This window comes from Mustela nivalis, assembly GCF_964662115.1.
Source record: "Mustela nivalis genome assembly, chromosome: 2".
NCBI lineage: Eukaryota > Metazoa > Chordata > Mammalia > Carnivora > Mustelidae > Mustela > Mustela nivalis.
Window position 1 is genome coordinate 167680667 of NC_139021.1, and position 21607 is coordinate 167702273.

The following is a 21607-nucleotide window of genomic DNA, read 5'->3' on the forward strand; positions in this document are numbered from 1 at the left end:
GGTGCCTGATGTTTATGAGTTTATGTAGTATCCTGCAAAGGTTAGAAAGGGAAATTCTGGATTTTTCAAGTTACCTTTGGCTACCATAGAAACAGCTTTCAGAAATGAGAGACTAAGGATCATACATAGAAAAATGGACTTTTTAAGAGCCAAGGTAGGTTTTGTCATTTTCGTTACAACCTGTTTCTTCAGCCAACACAGGTATTTAATTTGGGAACATCATGATTAAAGGTAATTCTTTGGACTCTCAAAATACTCCATAGGCTTACTGACACTTCATCAGGGCTATTTGAATTGGGTGTATTACACAGGCCTGGTCAAAGGGTGAGCATGTGCTGGAAATGAGAAGTGAAGGGAATAGAATTGGGGCTTGGGAACATTTGTGTTTTTTTAGATTGCTACTTCCTGTTCAGCTTAGGAGGGTCCTGTAATTTTGTTGTAGTTAAGGAGATAGTCTCTAAGCTTGACAGATCACAGCTGTATCCTGTACTTTGTGTGAAAATGCATTTGCTTTCTCTCCTGTTCATTTAATTTTTCTAATTTTCTAGTATATTAAAGTTTATTCTAGTGTTTCATGGAGGAAGAGGTTGGATATGTGCCCAGATAAGAATGTGAACAATAGTTAAATATTAGGTTATAGTTAGTGAATTAAACATGGGTGTGTGTGCTACAAAAACTGAATGACAAGGAGAAACCTCCTCTGAATAAATTTTTAAAAGAAGATCCCAAGAGCATTTGAATGTTTTAGACTAGTGCTATAATTGAAGTGGCAGTTTTATTTTTTTATAAACCACATAATTCCTTTACAAAGAATTAAATACTTGTTCTATATTCTAACCATCCCACAGTTTTACTCTCAAAGTTTAGAACCTCAGGATGTTATTTCTTTCATCTAACCATCTTAATCTTAATCATCTTTGATTGCCACTGGAACAATATTACCCAGAGCTCCTTCCTTCCTTGAAATTTTATACTCTAGTGTCTCTTTTAGTTTAGTACACTAGTAGGTTATGTACATTAGCACTACTTCATTTTTGACATTGGTCAGACAGATTCAAAATGTTTTTGACATCTCAGTTGAAGTGTAATGTTTCATTGATGATACAGAGGAATGATAACATGTTCCATAGAAGAGAGGATTCCAACTTGAACGTTCTCTCCTGAGCAGCAACTTAACTTTGATGGAGTGGAAAAACTACTGGCCTGAAGTCAGGAGGTAAGTGCTTTGTGTGACCTTAGGTAGTGACCTTAGGGACCTCTGAATTCTCAAAAGTGCAAAGAGAGAATTGGACTAGATGACCTTTTAAGGTCTTTCCAGCGTTTTTGCTATTCATGGAGCCCGAGGTCTGTTAGCACAAAATGCAATTGTCTCTATTAGTGTCCATTACTCTCAAAGATGTATTATATATTGGGGTGCCTGGGTGGCTCAGTGGGTTAAAGCCTCTGCCTTCAGCTCGGGTCATGATCCCAGGGTCTTGGGATGGAGCCCCGCATCGGGCTCTCTGCTTAGCAGGAAGCCTGCTTCCCCCTCTCTCTCTGCCTGACTCTCTGCCCACCTGTGATCTGTCAAGTAAACAAAAAATCTTTAAAAAAACAACAACGACATACTATATAATATGAACGATAAAAAGAAAATGAAGCCAAGGGCACCTGGCTGGCCCAGTTGGTTGGGTGTCCAGCTTTTGGTTTCAGCTTGGGTAATGATCTCAGGCTCCTGAGATCCAGCCCCAAGTTGGGTTCCTTGCTCAGCACAGTCTCTTGAGATTCTTTCCCCACCCTCCTCCCCACTCTCCCTCTGTTCTTCTCCCCCCATCCCCACTTGCACAATCCCTTTCTAAAATAAATAAATAAATCATTTAAAAAAAAATAAAAAAGGTGGAAGCCATATTGTTCCAGATGGTGGGGCTCATCACACAAAGCCACATACTGTAGCCAGGGTAGATGCAGGTAGTGTTGATGGCTTCCTGATAGTGTAGATAGTGAACAGGGGCTTATGAGCTGACTTACTCAGTGACACTTTTATTGGTGTAGTACCATCTAGAAAAGGATTGTACTTTTTTTCCTCTTACTGCTGGTTGGTCTTGGAGAGGTCTAAGTGAGGGAACTGAGTAGACTCAAGCCTTTGGGAACTTAGAATGAGAACACCTTCAAAGAACTACCTTTGTAAGGAAGGAAGCAAATTGGTATTATATTTCACAGAGTTTGTCTACAGGGCACATAAAAGCAAGTACATAGATGGAATACAAGTGCTTGTAGAGGAAAAATACCCATTTGCTTAAAGACCTTCCATAACAAATAGAATGGCTAATGAGGGATTAACTATTTGCATTTTCTTTTGCGTGGTTCATGTTTATCTAGGTGTATAATCACCCATGTAAATGGATGTAAAAGTCTGTGATACTTTTCTTCAGCAGGCTCACCATACAATGTTAGCATTGTACGAAATCTTTGATATTCCAGTCAGTCTTCTCATTGTAGTTGAGGAAACTGAGGGCCAGAAAGACTGAGTACCTTGGCCAAAATAATGTTGTGAGTTAGAATGAGAGTTAGAACTAGAACTGGAACCCAGTTCTGCTTACTCTTAGGTTTTTTATTATTGAGAATTCATACCTATTCTTTATATATTTGAAAGTATGAAGTGTACCACAAAAATTTTCAAAATAGTAAGCAATTTTTGTAAGTTAGTAAATGAGACTTAATTTTCCACTTTTTTTTTTTTTTCTGGGAATCCTTCCCCTGAGCCTTTGCTCTTTTTTTCTTTTTTTTAAAGATTTTATTTATTTATTTGACAGATCACAAGTAGAGGGAGAGGCAGGCAGAGAGAGAGATAGAGGGAAGCAGGCTCCCTGCTGAGCAGAGAGCCCGATGCGGGACTCGATCCCAGGACCCTGAGATCATGATCTGAGCCGAAGGCAGCGGCTTAACCCACTGAGCCACTCAGGCACCCTGAGCCTTTGCTCTTAAGTCGCATTTTGCCAACAGATAGATTTTCATGTCACATTCTTTATCAGATTCTTGGACTATGAGATAAAACAGTGCTGAACAAAAGTAATATAACATAAATGTATGTTTCTGTACAGTAAGAATCCAGTAAATTCTTACGATAGGGCAGGAGTGTGTAACACTGAAATATGTTGGTTTTATTTTATTTTATTTGAGAGAGAGAGCGCGCGAGAGAGCGCGCATGCGCGCGGGCAAAGTGCGGGCACAAACAGGGGAGTGGGAGAAGCAGGCTCCCTGCTGAGCAGGAAGCCGAACCCAGGGTTCAGCCCCAGGAGTCCAAAGTCAAAGGCTGATTCCCAATCCACTGAGCCACCCAGGTGCCCCATGTGGTGGTTTCAAATAGGAATTTCAGAATCTTAACGTAGCAGAGAGCATGTGGTGGGTGGGATAGAATTCCTGATTAATTGTGCATTAGTAATTATAGGTTTTGCTTTTATTTTACATAATGACTTAGTTTTGTTTTGTTTTTTTTTTAAAGATTTTATTTATTTATTTGACAGAGATTGCAAGTAGGCAGAGAGGCAGGCAGAGAAAGTGGGTGGGGGGAGCGCCAGGGAGTAGGCCCCCCGCTGAGCAGAGAGAGGAATGCAGGGCTCAATCCCAGGACCTTGAAATCAGGACCTGAGCAGGAAGGCAGAGGCTCAACCCACTGAGCCACCCAGGCGCCCCAATGACTTAGTTTTGAACTAAGTTTTGGACTTAGTTTTGAACTAGTTTTGATTGTGAGGCCTAATTTATATTTAAATGTATTTGGGAATGTTTCTACTCACTGAAAAACAGCGCATTCTGAAAATGGGAGAAGCTTTTGAGTAGGTCAGACAATGGAATGTGTTAATACTTAACATTGCTGTGGACCGGTATTTGAACATTGTGATCATCTCAGCTATACTGTACGTTTCAGTCTGTTCTCTCTATTGTTAATGTGAAGAAGTGTAGTACGTAGTGTACTGATTTGAGACCTAAATTCTGTTTGAGAATCTCTCAATTTATTCCTCCCTGCTGAATAGTTAAAATTATATGGGTTACTTAATTTGTTCTTTTTTTATAGGAATTATACAATTCAGCATGTGTGAGAGAGCTTGGATTACTTCTTAAAGAGTTCAGGTTAGGAAAATGCTGTGGATTTAAGTTTTTCCAGAAAGCTAACCTAGCCAACAAAAAAGGTAGCATTAAATTATAAGTTCTTGTTACAGAAGAAAAGGAAAACTCTCTCTCTCATAGACTATTTTGATTTTTTTTTTTGTAGGTAAACTACTAAATATAAGTTTAATAGACTTATGGAAAAGTACACAAATTATAAGCTAGAGCTTGACAGGTGTGTTCAAATGAACACACTGTATAATATCACCTAGATCAAGACATGGAACACCCTGATGTGCCTCCCTTCTTGAGCATTATCTCCTCCTGGCATGGTAGCTGTAATCTTGGCACACCTCATAGGTTAGTGTTGTCTGCTTTTGAGTATTATATAAATTAAATCAATCAGTATCTGCTCTTTTGTATCTGGCAGCTTTTGCTCAACATTTTTTTTCTGTGAAATTTATCCATGTTTTTGCAATCATAGCAATAGTTTATCTGATTATTGTGCATATTCCTTGTTATGAATGTACAATAATCTGTCCCTTTTTGTGGATGGTCATTCAGATGTTTCTCATTTGGGGCTGTTAAAAAATTAATTCTGGGGGTGCCTGGGTGGCTCAGTTGGGTAAATGTCTGCCTTCTGCTCAGGCATGATCTCAGAGTCCTGGGATCTAGCCCTAAGCCCTGTGTCCCCATGTGGGACTCCTGCTCAGAGGAGAGGTTGCTTCTCCCTCTCCCTTTGCCCCTCCCTGCCACTCATGCTTGCTATCTCTCTCTCAAATAAATGAAATCTTTTTTTTTTAATTTTGCTATGAATATTTTTTAGTATTCTTTACATATGTATACACACACACACACACACACACACACATAAATACACATAAATTTAGTGTTCGTATATATATTTTTGTGTGTGTGTGTGTGTGTGTGTGTGTATGCATTTGTTGAATGTATTCCTGGGAGAGGTGTAGCTAGATTACAGGGCATGTGTATGTCCAACTTTCGTAGATAATGCTAAAAAACTTTCCAAAATAATCATACTAATTGACATAAGGATTTGTATTGTTGAAGAGTTCCAGATGCTCTACATCCTTGCCAATACATGGTATTAACAATTTTTTGTTTTTGTTTTCATATTAACCATACTGATAGGTAGATAGCATATCTCCTCATGGTTTAAATTTTTATTTCCCCAATGACTAATGATGACGGGCATTTCATTCATTTATTGGTCATTTGGACATTCTCTTTTGGGAAGTACCTGCTTAGCTCTTTTACTAATAAACAGATCAGGTTGTCTTTTTTTTTTTTTTTTTTTTTTGGTGATATTTAAAATATATTCTGGGGGGGCGCCTGGGTGGCTCAGTGGGTTAAGCCTCTGCCTTCGGCTCAGGTCATGATCCCAGGGTCCCGGATCAAGCCCCCTATTAGGCTCTCTGCTCAGCAGGGAGCCTGCTTCCTCCTCTCTCTCTCTCTGCCTGCCTCTCTGCCTACTCGTGATCTCTCTCTCTGTCAAATAAATAAAATCTTAAAATATATATATACACTATGGAGTATTATGCCTCCATCAGAAAGGACGAATACCCAACTTTTGTAGCAACATGGACACGACTGGAAGAGATTATGCTGAAATAAGTCAAGCAGAGAAAGTCAATTATCATATGGTTTCACTTATTTGTGGAGCATAACAAATAGCATGGAGGACATGGGGAGATAGAGAGGAGAAGGGAGTTGGGGGGAAATTGGAAGGGGAGGTGAACCATGAGAGACTATGGGCTCTGAAAAATAATCTGAGTGTTTTGAAGGGGCCGGGGGTGGGAGGTCGGGGTACCAGGTGGTGGGTATTACAGAGTGCACGGATTGCATGGAGCACTGGGTGTGGTACAAAAACAATGACTACTGTTATGCTGAAAATAAATTAAAAATAAAATAAATAGCAGCTTAATATATATGTGTGTGTGTGTATATTCTGGATAATCGTTTATCAGATTGAAGTTTTATCACTCTAAAGTCAATAGTTTTTTCTCCCCTTCTGAACAATCCAAGGATCTTAAAACACTTTAACTCTCATTCTCCATTTCCATCTTATGTGATATTACTGATCAGGATTTTAGTTCCACTTTTTTAACCTTCTACATTTGTTATTACTATTATTTTATATGGTATTTTTTAAATTACTCACTTGTATACCATTTTCTTTCCTCTTCCATTTCCATTCCTCTAATTTAAAATTATCTGAAATTCATCCTTTAAAAGTTTGTTTAATGAATTTATAGAACTCTTTAGTGAGACAGGTTTGTTTTTGTTTTTGTTTTTACTTTTGATAGTTCTGTTTGATTTACAGTTCTCGGCTGACTGTTATCCTCTCTCAGCACTATTATTTCTATGTCTTATGACTTTTTTTCTTTTGAAGTCTACTGCAAATGTAATTAACAGTCCTTTGTAGGTGATTTGTCTCTGAAGTTTCTAGCCATGATTTCCTCAAATACGACCTCTTCCCTATTGTTTCCTCTTTAGAAACTCCGGTATGTATGTTGGACCTCTTTGCTCTCTGTTTCTTTCTTTCTTTTTTAAAGATTTTATTTATTTATTTGTCAGAGAGAGAGAGAGAGCACAAGCAGCAGAGTGGCAGGCAGAGGCAGAGAGAGAAGCAGGATCCCTACCGGACAAGGAGCCCAATGCAGGACTTGATCCCAGGACCCTGGGATCATGACCCCAGCCGTAGGCAGCGGCTTAACTGACTGAGCCACCCAGGCATCCCTGCTGTCTGTTTCTTAGTCTCTCTTTTACACATTCTATTTCTTTGTCTCTCTGCCATTCTGACTAGTTTTTTCAAATTTAGATTCCAATTTATCCTTTCTGTGTGGGTCTAGTCTACTCTGTTTAATCCATTCACTAAGTTTTTTTCCATTATTCTCTAGGTTTTCAGCTCTGTTGATCTTCCTTTATAACATCTTGTTTCTCGTGCTTCCAGTTCTATCTTTAAGGATTTTGAACATTGTGAAAAAAACTTATATTCTGTGTCTTAGTTTTCCGTTGTCTGCAGTTCTTAGAGGGAGGTATCAAATTCTGTTCTCTGTTGTTTCTGCTGATTTTTGCTTAATGTGGCTTGTGACTCATGTGCTTTGTAATTTTGAATTAACTTGGCAGAATTTTATCTGTGGAAATCATTAGGCGGTCTGTTTTGAGAGCACCTTTCTCCAGACATAATTTATGTTCCCTTTTTGTGGGGGATCAGGAGTGCTACCAACCTAAGGCCACTTTATGTTACTCTCTTGGCTTAAGACTTTTTGGACCATATTGTGTGTGTGTGTGTGTGTATTTTGTGCATCTGTGTGTGGTTGTTTGTTGTTTCGTTTTGTTTTTGTCTCTCTGTGCGCTTTTTAATTCCTTCTGTTGGTGGTTAGATTTTTTGGTCTGCCTTTTACCTGAGGGTATTACCCTTTAGGATTCTGGATTTATCTGTATGTGTATGGTAGGGGTCTGTAACAACTCCCTGCCTTGTAGGAAGAACTCTCCACCCCCGTAACTTATGACTTGAGGAAAATCTGCTTTCTAATTTAGCAGTTTTTCCTTCACAACATTGAGCTCATCATCTTCAGAAAACCAAGCAACTTTTATTTTTTTTTTCTGATCTTACTCATCTTAATAAATTGACTGATTATGATTAGGATTCCTTCATAAATTTTAAGCACTCTAGTTATTTTGGAAATTACTGAAATAAAAGTATTTCCATGAGTATTTCCTAATAATGGTATGGTCTCTATAATGGCTTTATATTGAGAAAGATTTGCATGTTTAGATTCCTCTTTTGAGTCCTAGCTACAAATCTTTGTTTTTAAACCAATGATCCAAAACGCTAAAGCTGCAGCTGGTTGCTGTGTTCTGACGATACTGAAAACATTGGTCTAGGTGCACTGCTTGCTTACTGATTTATCAGGTGCATCTTGACCTTTGTGTCATAGCAAAGGCAAACACTTGTTGAATGCACAATGTCCTTTTTTCCAATTCCTGTAAGAAGGTATTAATGCTTACAGGAATGAACAGATTGGATTAATGTAGTAAATTATCTGCAAAAGCTTTGAAATATATCTTTTTTTTTTTTTAAAGCTTTCATTTCTGGGGGTGTAACAAAGGTAATTACTGTTTAAACTTGAATTTGAAGAAGGTAATTTGCTTCTGGCAGAAGGTTTTTCCAAACTCCTTTCTGTAGTTTCCAGGCACATGATTGAAAAATATAGTAGTAAATGTGTATTATCTTATGGCTTCCAGGTTTTTTTTAAGCTTAAAAGTAACTCCAAAGTACTGGTTTGGGCCTTCTTTCTTCCCTCTCCCTCCTTTTTATTTAAAACACCGTATCATTTATTATATTGGGCCAGCAGGAATCAGTTTAAAGGGGTTGAGAGCTGTTTTAGATTAATGACTTGGCAACTTGGAAATCGCCCATAGGAGTCACAGTCCTGCTTGTCTTGGAGTGAGTTTTAAAAACTCAGCCATTAAGAATTATTTCCATAAGCTGCCAAATTGAAAGTTGGAGTGAAGAAAAACCTTAGACTGATTCACACACCCCAACATTCTTGTCAGTGTGCTTTATGGGGATCTTGTTATTTGAAGGATGGCATAGTCGACAGGATGAAAAGCTTTGTCGTGACAATCAATAAATAATGCAACTCTGGGTTTACATAGACTTCATATTGCTTTCCTCACAGTTCTCGATTTTTCATTTTCATATAAGGTATTCTCTTTTGTTTCATATTTTTTCAAGTGATAGCCATTTATTACATCCTAACTTTCTATATTGGAAAACCCCTCCTTTTTCTTTTTCCCACTCCTAGGATTGCACAGCAGGCTTTCAGTTAAACAAAATCAAAGTTGTTCACTTGTTCAGTGTTCCACCCCCTTGAAGTAAGCCACATAGCTCCCTGTGGGCGTGCCAGGCCTTATGCGGCTGCCATAGTTACTTGATCCTCATCTCCTGTCACTCTTGGCTCTTTCAGGATGTCTCTTCATCTGCTTTCTTAGCTCCACCTTTGCCCTCCTCCACCCAGTTTTTGTACTGCTCTCTAGTCACCTCCTTTCTCAAAGGCTCAGGAGCAGTTCTCATTAGGTTTTTTGTTGTTGCTGTGTTCCTTTTCTCTAAATAGTCTGAGAAAGTTATTTATACACTGTCTAAAGGTATGTGTTTCACTGAGAAATTCCTACTGCAGGATCAAACCTCTCAGTCTTAACATTTTGCAATAGGTTTGGTTTTTTTTTCTTCTTTGTCAAGAGCTTAGTATTATAGGTGTGAGTTCATGAATATAAAGTACACATGGCTCTTGCCTCCCAGTATAATGTGTTAAACACAGAGAAGATTACTATCTAAAAGAACCTAGCAATCTTTAAAGTCACATAATATAAATAATCCTACTTTGATTTCTCCGTTTTAGGTATTTTTCACTTAGGTTGTCACATAGTGTGTGCTGTAACTAATGATCCTCATATTATTCATAAAAATGGAAGATTTGTTCTTTATGTGTACTTTCATGTGGAAACCTGTCTTAAATGTTAACCTTAAGTCATTTTCACATTGATAGTAATCTGATCAAAATGGGTGATCTATTCTTAGAAATTTAATGTGGCATTCCTTTTATTTTTGTCAGATTAGCCCACAAAAATAACCTTTCTCATATGTATCAACATCTTTCTGAGTCTTGAACTTGAAAATTGAGGTGACTTACACAGTGCTTGTCATTAGTTGTGTTTTTCTTTTTTCTTTCCAGCCCTCCAATTAAATCTACTGTCCTTGTACTTGATACCCTTAAGGATTTGAGCCCATAGATTAATGGTATACCTGTTCCAGGTTGACTGTGTTTTTGCATATTCACTTTGGTATTAACCTGTAACATTCTTATTCCTTTTTCCATGAGGATGTGGTGGCAGAACACAGACTGGCTTCAAAATAATTGGTCTTAATCATTTCTAAATCATGGTTAGTACAGTGTAAGAACAAACATTATTGCAAGAAAGGATATAAGTGGCTTTTGATATTCTTTTCTTAGTGTACAAGTCAGAAGATTAGAATGAAAGCAAGAGCTCATGACACAAAACTGTATGGCTTGCTAGTAGATTGTAGGGTTCCTGTAGTTTAAATTATACAAACCACTGTAGGTTGTTTATTAGTGACAATTTTTATTTCCCTTGTATATTAGTTGCCATTTGTGATACTTTTGTTTAAAATAGAGCCATGTGTTGGAGTCCCAGGGTGGTTCAGTTGGTTAAGCATCCAAACCCTCCATTTCAGCTCAGGTCATATCTCAGGGTCATGAGATAAAGCCATGTGTTGGCTTAATATTCTCTCTCTCTTCCCTTGGACCTTCCTATTCACTCTTACGCTCTTTCTAAAAATAAATTTAGAAAATAAATCCACAGGTGCCTGGGTGGCTCAGTGGGTTAAAGCCTCTGCCTTCAGCTCAGGTCATGATCCCAGAGTCCTGGGATTGAGCCCCACATAGGGCTCTCTGCTCTGCAGGGAGCCTGCTTCCTCCTCCTCTCTTTCTCTCTGCCTACTTGTGATCACTGTCAAATAAATAAATAAAATCTTAAAAAAAAAAAAAAAGACACATGTTTTTAAAATAAATAAATAAAGCCACATGTTTAAATACAAGTTAAGGAAGCATATTGTCTATTCATATCTTTCTGCCAGAGTTGTACATCATCCCCCCTCCCCAGACCATTAAAGACCAAGCTCACATGTAACTTCCTAGGATTCAAATTGGCTCTTTCCTCCAAGTCAATAATATGTCTGTTATAACACACTAACACAGTGGGCTAATATAATTGCTTAAGCAGCTATCTCTCCCTTTTTACTTCTCTGGTCCACAAGTTGCTAGTGTTCTAGGATCAGGGATGATGTTTCATTCTCCACTGTATTGTCCTCAGCTGTAGCACATGATAGGTGTTGAATGAATTATTGTCAAAAGAATAAATGAATTTAACCGGAAGTGGAAAGATTTATTGATGAATCGACTTAACCAACTTCAAATTTAAAGATAAGTTTTTAAAATCTAAAATCATAAATTTGGCACAGAGCAAGTTGATATTCTCCAACTAGAATAATAGTACTTGGGGGCAGAAAGTAGGAAGCAGAAAGTAGGCCAGTTTTGTGTGTGTGTGTGTTTGTTTTTTTAAAGATTTTATTTATTTATTTGAGAGCAAGAGAGAGTACAAGCAGGTAGAGGGGCAGAGGGAGAGGGAGAAAGCAGACTCTCTGCCGAGGAGGGAGCCCGACTCAGGGCTCAGTCCCAGGAACCCAAGATCTTGACTTGAGCCAAAGGCAGATGTCCAACTGACTGAGCCCCCCAGGAGTCCCTCATTTTTGTCTTGATTAAACCTCCTATCATACTACCAGTTTGCCTAAGGGAATGGAAAGGTGGCAAATCTACCAACTCTCCACAGATACTTTCACAAAGGGCAGGTGAAACTGGAGGAGAATATTTCTAAACCTGTCTCCTACCCTGTTTTATGGTAGTATTTGGGAGATTTGGAACTTTGTTTTACAGGACAGGAGGTGTTCTTGTAATGAATAGGGAGCATGTGTTCCAGAGCTTGATCTGAGAGGAGATCGTTAGTCCTTTACATCATGTGATTTGTCAGCTTGGCCACCTACCTATCTTATAGCAGTGTTTGAAGCTAAGTACTTGAAGAAATTTTTTTGGATGAGAATACTTAAATTTCCAAAGAGTAAGAAAGAAGGCTCTTTTAAATTGGGTAAATTATTTGAAATAAGAAACATTTTTTTCAACTAAAGAGTTTTTTTCCCTCATATTTAGAAAAAGCAATTTAAAAATGCCTACATTGGTCCCCCACGTCCTTGGATGGAGCAAATTAAAGCAACAGTAGTATTTTTAACAAATTGCAGAGGCACCTGAATGGCTTATTTGGTTAAGCATCCAACTCTTGATTTCAGCTCGGGTCATGATCTTGAGCCCCGCATTAGGCTCTGTGCTCAGTGCAGAGTCTTGAGATTCCCTTTGTTCCTGTGCCCCTCCCTCTGCTCATGCATGTTCTCTCACTCTCTCTCAATAAATAAGTAAATTAATTAAATCTTAAAAAAAAATTGTGTGTGTCATGAATGTCTATGTCATGTGACCATAATGTATTTACATTTACTTGTTTTCTGTTCCTTTTTTTTTTTTTTTTTGGACTTTTCCCCAAAGCAGAAATTATTTGTGTGTTTTTTAATAGCACATAAATATTTATTCTTCACTTTTTAATGTTTCTTTATCCCCTGTGTAGCCTTTGTATTCCTCTAAGAGGTGGTTAATAAAATGCATTGTTTTTGGTAGTATTGTGCCATGGGAAAGTCAAAGCCACATGCTGTTTTTCACTTAGTTTGGCAACTTTCAAGCTCACTACTTTGGTTAATTTTTGTTTTAAATGGGGATCCTGTCAACTTTAGACCTAATGATTTACTGAATTTCTGCATCAGCTTTATTAGGCTTAACTTGCAATCTTTGTGTAGGTTATGTTGCATACATTTTTTTTTATCCAACAAAAACCCTTATTTTGAACATTAATCATATTTCACTTACTTCCAGCCTTTCCTTTTCTGTAACTGCTTAATCTTTAAATGTTGGATTACCGTTTTTAACAAATAATCATCTATCAGATATTAAATGGGCAAAGGATATTATTCATTTACCATCCATAATATTTTTTGAATTTTCCCTATGCTAGGTGCTGAGGGGCCCTGCCTGCCAGTTGCTCAGCAGCATGTGTGAGAGCTATACTGGCAAACAGAAAATTGTGAGTCAATGTAATGCGTGCTAGTTTGGAGGTAAGCCAGAGGGCTGTGGCACTTGAGGCTTTGAACTTCAACATGGAGGCCTTCCTTCACAAATCCATCTTTGCAAGGGAAGCAAAACCAGGATTTTCCTAAATGGGAAATTACAGAATATAGCCAGATGCCTGCAGACAAGAGTTGAATTTCACCAACTTGGCAGGGCTCTCTTTATCTTCTGAAGCATGAACACCATGGTTGGCATTTTTATCAAGGAGTTACCCATGTTGTATTTATTACTTCTGAGAACAGTTGGTTTGGTGGGGGGAAGCCAGAAGAGTAAGAACTATGATTTTGCACTGCTGCAGTTCTAGGGCCATCTCTGACTTAGGTTTCATAACTCTAGGATGGCAGACTGTTCCATGGAGTTGAGTCCTACATAAAACTCACACTCCTCTTAATTGTTTCAGCTTTGGTGTTTTTGTTTTTGTTTTTGTTTTTCTTTCCCAGGCCTTTTTTCTCCCCTTGAGTTTTGCTCCCTCAGCTGAATCTCTTGTGCCACTTCGTTGTCCCTCCCCTTTGTGGGTTCTCTTAAACCCAGAGCCTGCCCACACCTTTGTAAAATTGGCCTATTATGAAAATCACGTGTAATGAAAAATCACTTCTCTACTTTATCTCCATTGCCAGGAGTTGTGTGACCTTACATGCTTAATCTCTTGGAGCCTCCATTTTCTCATCTATAAAAGGAACCTTATAGTACTGCCTGATGGAGTTGTTGTGGGTGGTACACAGGATAGGTATTTAAAGCACATAGTGGTTTGAATTATTCCAGTGACACTGTAACGGCTTGGCAGGAGTTACTTCTCCAAGAACACAAGAATTTGCACATAGTTGACTTTTTAAAAATTTTTTTAGGGCGCCTGGGTGGTTCAGTGGGTTAAGCCGCTGCCTTCGGCTCAGGTCATGATCTCGGGGTCCTGGGATCGAGTCCCGCATCGGGCTGTCTGCTCAGCAGGACTGTCTGCTCAGCAGGAGCCTGCTTCCTTCTCTCTCTCTCTCTCTGTCTGCCTCTCTGCCTACTTGTGGTCTCTGTCAAATAAATAAATAAAATCTTTTAAAAAAAATTTTTTTAGACTTATTTATTTATTTTAAATTTTATTTTACTTTTTTTCAGTGTTCCAAAATTCATATTTATTTTTTATTTGACAGAGGGAGAGAGAGAGACGTTGAGAACAGGAACACAAGCAGCAGGGGGAGTGGGAGAGGGAGAAGGAGAAGCAGACTTCTGATGAGCAGGGAGCCCAACGCAGAGCTCTATCCCAGAACCATGGGATCATAACCTGAGCTGAAGGCAGACACCCAGGCAACCCAACTTTTAGTCTCTTTAATTTCATGCCCTGTGATCCTTTCCCTTCCCCCCACTTTTCTGGCACTTTGCTTTCCTTTTTGGTAAGTGTTTAGATTTAGTGGGGTTTTTTTTTGTTGTTGTTGTTTTTGCTACTTTGATCATAACTGAGTGGCCATCACCCAGGCATATCCATCAGCAGCACTTACAGACAGTTTCCATGTGCTATGCATTGGAATACAAAGATGCTCCCATTTAAATAAGGGAAACTAATGGAAGCAGCCATCTGGTGTGAGTTCTGTAATGCTGTTATTTAAAGCATAATGGAAACACAGGATGAAGAAGCTTTAATTTTGTCCTGAGTAGATTAGGAAAGTAGGTTAGATTTTAACTTGGCCTTGAATTCTCACTTGGTGGTGTAAAGGAAGATCACGCTAGGCAAAGGGAGCTCTTTATACAAAGACTGGTAGAGATATAAGTGTATTTGGTGTGAGTAGTCACCACAAAGTTAAAAGTCTATGTTTCCCTCCCCCACCACTCCAATTCTGTCATAGTAAAAAAGCAAAGAGAAAACAAATAGACTTTTTTTTTTTTTCCTGGACATGAAAGATTGCTTGCCTGTGGAGTGAATAAAGAGTTATGCTTTATTTGCTATTTTTATTTTGAGTATGTGAAATGAGAGCAAACATAGTTTTGAAGCACAAAAGCTTCAAAGCAGTATGTGAATGGGCATATGCTTGAACTATGCCCAGAACTGTTGATTTTGCTTCCACTTCTTGTGTTTCCTTCTTTTGATCACTTACTACAAGCCAGGCACTTTACAAAGGTTATCTCTTTTAAGCCGTAGAACTTTTATGAATTAAGATTTTCCTTGTTTTATATAAGACAAAACTAAGACTCAAAGGGAGTATAAAAAACCAAAACCAAGGAACTTTCTTAAGATGTATAGCCTGTAAGTGACAGCTCTTCCTCTGAGCCAGCATTCTCTCCCAAGCTTCTGTTCTGCTCATCCTAAAGCCAAGTGTAGAGCTGCTGCCTAAGAACCTGAGTCTGGTCCCAACCAATAAATCACTGACCAGCTGGCTGAATGGTACAGGCAGCCAAAACTTCTGAAGTTTTGCTTCCTTCACCTAAGAGGTGGAGTAATTGAGTCTACATTGGAGCAGATGAGTCTACACTTTCTTTTAACTTTATAATTTCTTCTTAGGCTCCTTCCATCTGTTTCATTCATGCCTCATCACTTTATACAACCAAGTTATATGACGTAGTGGGGAATGTTGTAACGCAGAGGTTGCAAAGGCATGACTATTTAGAGTTGTTTAAAATCAACTTTTTTAAAAAAACATTTATTTATTTTAGAAAGAGAGCATATGAGGGGGTGGACTGCAGAGGGACGGGGAGTGAGAGAGTCTCAAGCAGGCTCCCTACTGATCGCTGATCACGGGACCTGTTGTAAGGGCTTGATATCATGACCTAAGCTGAAATCAGAATTTGGATGCTTTGTTGACTGAGCCACCCAAGCGCCCCTAAAGTCACTTTAAAATCAAAGTAATGATTGCCTCTGAGGAAATGAAAGAGGGGATTGTCTGGGGAGAGGCATGAGGGAACTTTCTGTGGTGAAGAAAATGTTCTGTATTTTTTTTTTTTTTAAGATTTTATTTATTTGACAGAGAGAGATCACAATTAGGCAGAGGCAGGTAGAGATGGGGGGGGAGCAGGCTCCCTGCTGAGCAGAGAGCCTGATGCAGGATGATCCCTGGGATCATGACCTGAGCCAAAGGCAGAGGCTTTAACCCACTGAGCCACCCAGGCGCCCCTGTTCTTTATTTTGATAGGCGTTTGTACAAGTATAAACTTAAATTTCTCCATTTCTTTGTATGTAAATTTTGTATCAAAAGAAAAAAGCCATAAGCAAATATTGAACTCTGGGTAATGATAAGCATGCTGAAGTATTGGGGAATGTATATGGATGTCTGTCACTTCAAAATGTACCAAAAATAACATAGGTTAATGAATGGATAGAGGAATGGGTAGATGAGGTATGTGATAAAATAAGTATAGTAGAGTGTTAATGGTAAAATCTAGACAGGGCTTGTATAGTGCTTACTCATATTCTTTCAAATTTGCTATAAATTTGAAAATCTAAATAAAATAACATAAAATATTAAAATATTGTCAGAATGGGGAAATCACTTTTAAAATGAGTCAACAGGGGCGCCTGGTGGCTTAGTGGGTTAAACCTGCCTTCGGCTTGGGTCATGATCTCGGGGTCCTGGGATCGAGCCCCATATTGGGCTCTCTGCTCAGCGGGGAGCCTGCTTCCACTCCCTCCCCTCCTTGCCCCCCCCCACTTGTGATATCTCTCTCTGTCAAATGCGTAAATGAAATCTTGAAATAAAATGAGTCAACAGTTTCGTATCAGTAGTCCCCTCCTCACTTGAAGAGTCTTTTTTTACACCACCGCAGGCTCTAGTTGGACTACCATGAATTTAACCTGATTTAAACAGCTCAGAGAGACCTTTTCTTTCCTTTGCTGATCCTGTAGATGGGGAGGTTCCTTCCCATAGACATTTCAGGTTAGTCTTAATGTCCCACAGAGCTGAAGCTTGCCAAACAAAGCTCTTCTCCTTGGTTCTCAGAGTCATTGATAGTTATACCATATTTCTAGAATTTTTTTTTAAAGAGTTTATTTATTTGACAGAGATCACAAGTAGGCAGAGAGGCAGGCAGAGAGAGAGAGAGAGAGAGAGAGAGAGAGAGAGGAGGAAACAGGCTCCCTGCTGAGCAGAGAGCCCGACTCGGGGCTCGATCCCAGAACCCTGGGATCATGACCGGAGCCAAAGGCAGAGGCTTTAACCCAGTGAGCCACCCAGGCACCCCTTATTTCTAGAATTTAATGTCACCACAGCCAAAGATTAAACTTTTCTTTCCCTCCCTCTCCCACAATAGAAATATTGTTTCCCTCCCTCTCCCACAATAGAAATATTGGTGATGTTTGTTAAAGGAAAACCCCCCTTTTTTTTGGTTTCGTGCTTTATTTTCAGTCAACCACAAGTTTGAGTTGCCTTGTGTTTCTTTATTCTTTAACAAATGACATTTCGTGCTTTCCCAGCACTTTAGTTGGAGACAACTTCTCATTGTGCTGGTTTGAGTTCTGGCACTTGAGAGCATCTTCATTCTGAAGCTCAGGGCAGGGTGTCCCTCTCGTATTTGAAGCAGAGTGCTTATCTTCTCCATTGCTTAAGCCTCAGCACCTGGTGGTGCCCCAGATGAGTGTCTCATCCAAGTTCTTGAAAATGTGTGGGTATGAAGAGTACGTGAACTCTTGTGCAGCAAAAGTGGAGGGGAGAGCTCTTAGAACAATGAGTTCAATCATGGGGATACCTAATTTCATATTTAAAAAAACCAGTAACATAGGTAAAATATGTTTTTGAATTATTTCCTTTTAAAAATGTCCTCTTTCTCTTTTCTAACTTTAATAACTGTTTGTTACAAGTCACTTTACATACTGAAAACACTCATTGTTTTACAATACTGTGTGTTTGAAAATACAACAAAATGGCATTTAAATGAAACAAATACTTGAAATACAATTGGAGTTGAAGGGTAGAGGGAGGGAGATCAGGACACATTCTGAGTTGTGCGGGAGCCGTACTTTAATTAATTGTTAAGCCTCTGGCATTCAGTAGACAGTGTTTGTATTTAAAATCCACAAAACTGGTATGGAAAGGGAAGGAGAAATTTAATTGCTTGAGAGTTACCCTAGAAGAGGGGATTGGTAAATTTACATGAATCCCTGTAACAGGCCGGTATACCTGGGTGCCAAATAATGCCTGAACTGACCAAGAAAAGCTTGCTTTTCCTCATCACTGTGGTGAAAGCTTGGTTCTCAACAACTTTCACGTTCACGAGGATTTTTTATAAAAGGGACTCCCTGCACATTGGGCAAGCAACTGTAGTCCAAAAAGTATTGGCTGAATTTAACATACTGGGGGCATGTGGATTCCTAAGAATGTCACACCTTGTCTATGCCAATAAGTCAGAGTATCTATTTTTGATACTAAATCTGATATCATTGGCAGATTTTCCCTTTATTGGAAGGATAATAGTCATAAGGGAGACTGTTTTTTCATCTATTTTGCTCTCTGATTGAGGTGTTTTTATGACTTTTTTTTTTTTTTTTTTTTTAAAGCTATGAAATAATACTGGCAAGTCCCAAGAAAACTAGATCTGGATTTCATTTTGTCTTTTCAACTCTGTGTGATCTTGTGCACATTCCTGACATGTTACAAACAGCTTGTGTCTCTGAATGTGCAGTATCAATTTTCAGTGGTGAAAGCCCCAAAAGGAAACAGACTGATTCTTCCATGCACAAACAGCTGGGCAGTTGTGGATGGAATTAATTGCTGATATATATTGGCTGTGTTTTTCTTCTCTTGTCATTTCCTTTGCAGCTGTGAAAGTGAAGTTTGACTTGAAAACAGACATTTCCAGCAGTGCAAATCCAAAAAGTATCAAAATGGGATTCTTCAAATATATCTGAATGCTACCTTTGAGTTCAGTTTGGGGGTGAGATAGAGAAGAGCAAGGGATAGCAGGCAATGCATAATTACATATATGGTTGAAAATAAACAGGCACGTGGACTTTGAGAAGTATTTTTGAAGGGGTTAGTTTAGTTTATGGTAAAAGCGACCTCATATGCAACAAAAGGCTAGATCAGCAAGCACCCCTTCCAGGATACTATCCTGGAAGAAGTTGTTACAGGCTACCTCTGAAAATATTGTGGGGTGCTGGGGGGAGAGGAGGAAAACAAAATGTTCAGTATGCAGACTGATTTATTGTTCCAATGTAAGGAAGTAGCAGTTGGCGCGCAGGGTAATGTGACAGCATGTATCATTAAAAATAATATTTTTCTGGTCTTTTCCAAAAGCCTTTTCTTTGTTATGAATTCAGTGTAAATGATTATATAGCTTATTTTTTATATGCATGGATATTTTACTGAAAAGAAACTTTTTTATTCCATGTGTTATAGTTCAGTTAAAACTGTTGGTTGTTTGTCTGAATATGCATATACAGGAAGTAGTATTGATTAAAATCACTTTGAACAATTACCAGATGTTTGGTAACAGTTTCAGTAACTGATAAATTATTTTAGACACCAAGTTTTTTAGGCAGTATGGGTACATGTTACAGAATATCTTATTTGGAAATAAATCAGAAAAAATTAAAAATCAAAACTCTATGAAACTATTTGAAAAAACAAATGCCTATAAAATTTTTAAAAGTTTGCTGTGCATATTAGTGATTTCCACCAAAATAATTCTCCCTTTTATGTATTTTAATACTCTACCTAAAACGAGTTTATCAATCAAATTCTTTTTTTTTTTTTAAGGCAACTTATGCTCTAGTTAGTTGATAAGAGAATGTTTGTATTGTTTCTGCATTACCCGAAGAACTAGAGTATTGATAGAGAAGGGTAGGTAATGCTTACGTTCATGATTGGATCCCCTGCTTTGGCCAGATAGTCCAAAAGTAAAGTTATAGAGTGAGCAATATTGCCAACAACTTGAGATAGGCAGAAGCTGCTGTTGCTAAACTTAGAAGTTGGCATGGCTGGACTTCCTTTTTAGTAATGCACTTCCACCTCCCATTCTGCTGGTTGAGCTGGGTGATCTACCTTATATTTTATCTTTACTTTCTTCACAAAAAAGAAATGAGCCCATATTTTATTTCACAGCAGGAAAGCAGATCTTCAAACATGAACTTCCCTCCCCTCCCCCATTTCTTTAAGGAGGATTAACCAATTAGTTTTGACTCTGAGGCCCTGAAAATTGTTGTGGCAGTATTAACGTGCAGTCGCTGTCACTGAAGTCTGCTTTGGGTGTGTTGTTTCCCCCAGAGTGGGCTCCACCCTTGTTCTAACCGCACGGAGTGTGGATATCTCACTGTTTAAAACAAAGTTCATTTTTAGGGCAGCATTGCATCAGAATTGCCACACAAAAACCAGCTTAAGAAATTACAGCAACTTCAATTTTTTTTGTAAGTAATGGATTGTCTATTGTAAAACTGATAACGCACAGCTTAGGGGAAACATAGATAAGATAGATGGCTAGTTTTGTGCTAGCTGCGAGTAATGTGCAGTGTTCTTCTTGGGAAGGAGCCTGTAGCTTTATCACTCAACTAAATTTTTTCCTGTTAGTTCACTTGTTTGCTTTTTTGTTTTTGTTCCTTAAACAGTTTACTGGACTGTTGTTTTTAATTGTTTGGGGGATGACAATGACTATTTAAACTAAGGAAAATACTGGTAGTTTCTCAAATGTGCTAATTACTTAACATAAAAATGTTTGAAGTAGTGTTTTGCACTGAATTTATTGGACCCATTAACAGCATAATCTGGCAATACTGTATTTCGAGACATCGTAGCATGAACTTTGTGTGTAAGAGTGGGTTCATTGAAATAAAAAAAGGCAGCATCTAAAGAGCCTTTATTTCTGTTATAATGATGCTTTGTCCTGCTGCTGTTGGGTATTTGTCAGAAGAGTTGGGGAAGGCTGCAGCCCAAAGTTCTGTTCCATGCCTTGTCTGTGCCTCTGTGTTCCTCCAGAGTTTGTGACGTGAGTGGTAAGTTGAACTGTGGGAGAATTGAGTTATTCAGTGAGGTCCACATTCAGCAATTTTTTCTTTGCAAATGGATCTTTTTTCCCCCCTCACATATTGGTTTTTTTTTTAATAACTATGTTTTAAATGCCTGTGAGGTGTTTAGTTATGCACTGACCAGAGTAGACATGTTGAGAGAGAGGCTGTGCTCTGTGATCTCTTCTGTACTATTGTCTTCCTCTTGTGCATGTTCATCGTGTACCCTTGTGGAACAGACACACCCATTCAGTATAAGCAAGTTGAGCCACTTCAGTTGAAATCAAAGCTGAATGTTGAAAATGGCAGATTTTCATAAAGCTGGCAGGAGTGACAGTGTGTCATCCTTTTTGGACTTAGACTTGTGAGCATTTCCTTGTTTAGCTTCCTCTTTGAAACTTGGTAATAATTGTGTTTAGCCGTTTTCAAACATCACAAGGATGGAAGAATAAAGTGGATGCTTAGTACTATCAGATAAAAGCACTAGCCTGGGAATCAAGGCTATTACGTTGGACACTGGTTTCTTTACTTGTAAACTTGGAAATTTGGGTTAGCTGTCTAAGATCTTTTCCAGCTGAGAATACCCAAATTCTCTTTGTAAAGACACATGCCTATTCCAAAAATGCTAAAGGGGATGTATTGAAATTGAGGGCAAAAAATATTTAGATGTTAACCAAGAATCATTCTTTTAAAGGACATGAAAGCTAAAGCTTTACTTTAAATAAACTGTGTATATCAGAAATTTTAGAAGTTTACTCCTTGATTATGTTCTGAAAAGAGTTCA

General features: G+C 38.5%; 1 protein-coding gene across 20 annotated transcripts in view; it reads left to right on the plus strand.

Annotated features, from left to right (window-relative positions):
* The window catches only part of ADD3 (adducin 3), a 126319-nt gene that overhangs the window by 53330 nt on the left and 51382 nt on the right, over positions 1-21607 (plus strand). For 8 of the 20 annotated variants that reach the window (XM_082720177.1, XM_082720166.1, XM_082720176.1 and 5 more), the window contains exon 2: positions 1108-1216. The exons of 8 other annotated variants lie outside the window; for them this stretch is intronic. The gene's annotated coding sequence lies outside the window, so the exon portion shown is untranslated. Of the gene's footprint in view, positions 1-1107; positions 1217-20002; positions 20230-20726; positions 20812-21607 lie in introns of those variants that run through there. 4 more of the 20 variants (XM_082720160.1, XM_082720168.1, XM_082720170.1 and 1 more) reach the window with 3 other exon arrangements.